Below are 4,457 nucleotides of genomic sequence, written 5' to 3'. Positions count from 1 at the left end.
AGTGAAACAGTTTTTCTCATTCTGATTGCTGTAGTATGTGACAAAGCAAAACCTCTAACTACTACACCTCAAGTTGTATTTTATACACGTCATTTTGGAGAAGTTATGTCAATTTATGATACCATCACGCATGAAATTTGTGGATGGTCTCTAACTCTATATCAAACGTCAGAATGTCAAGCCAACTTTTTCTCGCTCTGAAAGCGAAGCTAGTGGCTACTACACTACTTCCTGTGCTTCCTGCAGCGCGAACCAACGGCTGAGAAGCGTAAAAATTGAACATTTAATATTGAAACTGGAAATACGGAAATTCGAGCCCTTTCCATAAAACTCCACATATTTTGTAGTTTATTTTTAAAAGGGGTGTTAAAATGGTATCCTATTTTTGTTTCAAAAAATGAAAATTGAAAATACAACCCTAAATTTGTTTTTTGATTGGCGTTTCACAATTTAAAATACAGTAGAATGAACGTAAGGTACACGGACCAAGACACGGACCCGGGACGCACCCTTTGAATCAATTTAATGCGTGCGCAGCCTTTGGTGGCGAAGAATATGTATACCATTATTGTGAAAAGGCTCTAAATCGGAAGTTTTAACTCTCCCACCACCCACCCACCTACCTTCAGCGCTAGCTTGATAACAGTAACACCACCGGCACCACATTGAAACAGGTAAATACTCTAGATATTTGCTTTAAGTTTTGTCGTTTACATTTTAAATATCTGACAGCTAACACCGTTTTATCTGCCACTTTGCAAAGGATTTATTTGCTCTTGAACTGACCCTGACACGTGATATTTACAGAAGTTCACTTTGTGTGTTTGCTGTTAGCATAGGATCGGTACCGCTAACAAAAGCTAATTCACGTTAAGATAAGGTTGAATGCCGATTTAAGATAACATGTGTTTATTAACCAGTGACGGTCGTCAAATAAAATGCCAGTTTCACGTCAGAGTGCTACCCTTTGATTGTATTTATCAGAGTAAGTAGGAATTATACGGGTTGCTCGGTGTTCGTCTAGCTAACAAGACATTTATTGTGTCGCGACAGTCTTTCGTCTCACCAGAACCCCTATAAGATTTTAAAAACCTAAGTAAATCTAATATATTAAGTTCGTGTAAGCACATTCAGATACGTCACTGTTTAGAAAAAGGCTTGTCAACATATAGGTTAAACTATTAGCTACAGAATACAATTAATTTCTTGTACCTGGTTAAAATGAAACTGAGCTACTCAGATGACACATTTGTATTACAGTTCTGTAAGGGGCTGTCAGATTTACAAATCAAATTAGGCATCATAAAGTTCTAAACTTTAATTTTGCAATCGTATCATTATGGCTCATCTGACAAGCTACCTCGGGGTTGTTTCCTTAAAATATATCTCGTGCCCCGTCCAGATTTGATTGATTTAAAAAAAAAAAGACAAAAATAAACAAGATACATATATTTCTGTTATCTTTAATTAAAACCAAATGGAAGTGATGTATAAACTTGAGTGTAACATTTGCCAACAAATGTTTTTCTTCACTGTAAAAATCCAACAGCACTTTTTCGGTTATTCACACCAACAAAGAATCATAACAGTGTTTGTAACTATGCTTTACGTGATTGTTTTTTTTTTAAGATTCACACTTCCCATTGGCCACCTCGCCAACAATTTCCCATGCTCGCCAAATTGGCGAGTGCTCAATTGTCTGTCAAAATTTCCCTGCGGCCTACCAAGCATACTGTATACATGCCTAAATTTCACACTGTGTCAGTACTAATCTGAGACAAGATCGCTTTTTCAGGCAAACACTGAACTTTAATGATTATCCCAAATAAAAGCTCAAATAATTAAATATGTGATCGCGAGAAAGTTTAGTCAGAATTCACAGATGGAATATTTTTCCATTTAGATATTTTTCTCCCCGGAAAAAAAAAGGTGAATGACAGACGACGGAAGGGTACTACCCACGCCGCAGACGGATGATGAATAACGGACTCTCAATTTTTTTTAAAAATGCCCAGCTCTGTGTTTGACTGTAAACACCACCACACTGGATTTCAAATGAAACAGCCAAGATGTGCTTTAATTGGAGACTTATCTTTAATTTGCGGGGATTTACGGTACACCTAAATCAGGTATTAGTGTAGGAATTAAAACACACGTCTGTTGACATTTATATGCCTCTCAGTTTTTTTGCGATGGAGGTCGGTTAGCTATAGGCTAGCATTGATTATTGTCAGATTAAACCGAGTTCCTTTTAGAAACAAAACTGAACGCAGTGATTTCCAGACAGTTCTTATTCCAATATCAGTTTTATTAACCCCAGATCTTGCATTGGACATATAAGGCTCAGTAACGATGGTTTCTGATACTGCCGCTAGCGAATCCAAACAAAGCAGAAAAAAACATTATCCGCGGCTGGATCCGCCCTATTGCAATATGATTGGCTGCCATGACGCTGGGAGGATATGACGTATGTCCTTGACGCGCTGCCATAACAATAAATGCTGTGTGCTTGCGCCGCGGCTCCGGCTGCGAGAAGGGCTGCGCACCGTGCACACACATTTCCTATTGGTCCTTCTTCATTCATATTTACGCGGCGAACTAAGCATCGAAATTCTGCATCAACATTTTAAAATCTGAACGATTGTAGGAGAACCAGAATGATAGTCCCTGGTCCACTCGATTCTCTATGCCCAAGCCTAATTACAGGAGAAGATTAAGTGAAAAAGGGCGTTTTTCACCGCAAATTTATTATCAGGGGTCCGAATGATTGTGGCACACATGATTTGATGTAAAATACTTTTTTTTTCTAAATGTGGTGGTTTTTTTTCCCCCATTGCAGAAATGCACTTGAAGTAAAGGTTATATTAAAGGCCGTTTATATGTATATGTATTTTTGTCTGTGTTTTCAGGGTGTGCTGTGACGGATGAAAAGCAGTTTCATTGATTTCAGTTGGGAAATAATTTTGGATTTGAGCGGTTTGAGTGACTAGTGTCGTCACAGAACAAATTTAACTTTGAAGTCAAAGTACTCTCGCCTTTATTTAATTATGTAATTAAATAATTGAATTTCCAACTATATTTGTAATATATATATATATATATATATATATATATATATATATATATATATATATATATATAAATAAATTAGGAATGCTCCGATAGATCGGGCACCGATAATGATCGGCCGATTTTCGTGAAAAATTATGTGATCGGCATGTTCGATCAAAGCCTTTTATTGCTGATCAAAAAATCTGTTCACCCGCAACTCATGCATCGCAGCCTACAGCCATGAGACCAGCCTGCTTGCAGTGTTGCGCCCCCTGCCCTTCCCCTCTGCACGCTGTGGAGGCGGACGGCAATAACAAACAGACAAACATTTCTGTGCTGCTAACTGCTGTGTGTAGTTTGCGTCTTGTAATACAGTAAATATTCCCACCTACGGACCTCTGTCAAACGGAAATCCCCTCACCCGGAAAAAAAGCAGATGCATAAAATTTTCTTCTACTACCGTATTTTCACGACCAAAAGGTGCACCGTACTAAAAGGCGCAGTCTCAGTTACGGGCGCCATTTCTGTATTTAACACATACATAAGGCGCACCACACCGTATTATTGGGCGAAGGCATGATTAAAAAAAAAACGATAGCTCAAAACACACGGTAGCATGCATACACGCTAAAACATATGCTAGCAAGTATGCTAACGTATTTTTAAAAAGGTAGAGAGAGCAAAACTGAGTTCAGTTGTTCTTTATTGAAACATTTGACAATGTACTCACGTAATTGTCAGTGATTAACTGTCATCCATAAATCCATCAAAGTCGAACAGCTGGGCAAACTCCATTAAACACGCCAGGTTCGCTTTCATCATTGTCCGAGTCAGTCTCGTTGCCCTGCGGCTCCTTAGAAACGATGCCAGCTTTTGCGAAAGTGCGCACAACAATGCAAGCAGACACTTTAGCCCAAGCATCCACAATCCATTCACAAATTGTGGCGTAACTTGCCTGGCGCTGCCTCCCAGTCTTTGTGAAGCTGTGTTCGCCGTTCATCATCCATCACTCCCACACCGCTCGCAACTTAACTTTGAACGCCCTATTTACACCGATGTCCAGTGGTTGGAGTGCCTTTGTTAAGCCTCTGGGAATAATGGCAAACTCGGAGTTCATTTGCTTCACTTGGCTTTTCACAGCGGCTGTGAGATGGGCGCGCATGCAGTCACAGATTAACAGCGACGGTGACGTGTGGAAAAAAAAACATCCAGTCTCTTTGGCTAGGTTCACACTGCAGGTCGTAATGCTCAATTCATATTGTTTTAGCGTTCATATTACATTTTAAATGCGACCTCGGTCTTGTGAAAGACCGGAAAGTGACCTGCATGCGAGACGACGTCACTCCTGTGTTTGCGGAAGTAAATGTGATCCAGCGTGTCAGGACATTTATACAGTGAAGCGATTA

General features: G+C 39.5%; 1 protein-coding gene across 1 annotated transcript in view; it reads left to right on the top strand.

The window, feature by feature from the left end:
- Nucleotides 1–531: 531 nt before the first annotated feature.
- The window catches only part of txlng (taxilin gamma), a 40,945-nt gene continuing 37,019 nt past the window's right edge, over nt 532–4,457 (top strand). The window contains exon 1 of the mRNA XM_086025395.1: nt 532–674. The gene's annotated coding sequence lies outside the window, so the exon portion shown is untranslated. The remainder of the gene's footprint in view (nt 675–4,457) is intronic.

Source organism: Filicampus tigris, chromosome 3 (assembly GCF_054856515.1).
Source record: "Filicampus tigris isolate MCC_2025a chromosome 3, RoL_Ftig_1.0, whole genome shotgun sequence".
Classification (NCBI taxonomy): domain Eukaryota; kingdom Metazoa; phylum Chordata; class Actinopteri; order Syngnathiformes; family Syngnathidae; genus Filicampus; species Filicampus tigris.
The sequence above is the reverse complement of the archived record's forward strand: the minus strand, read 5'-3'. Positions and strand labels throughout refer to the sequence as shown.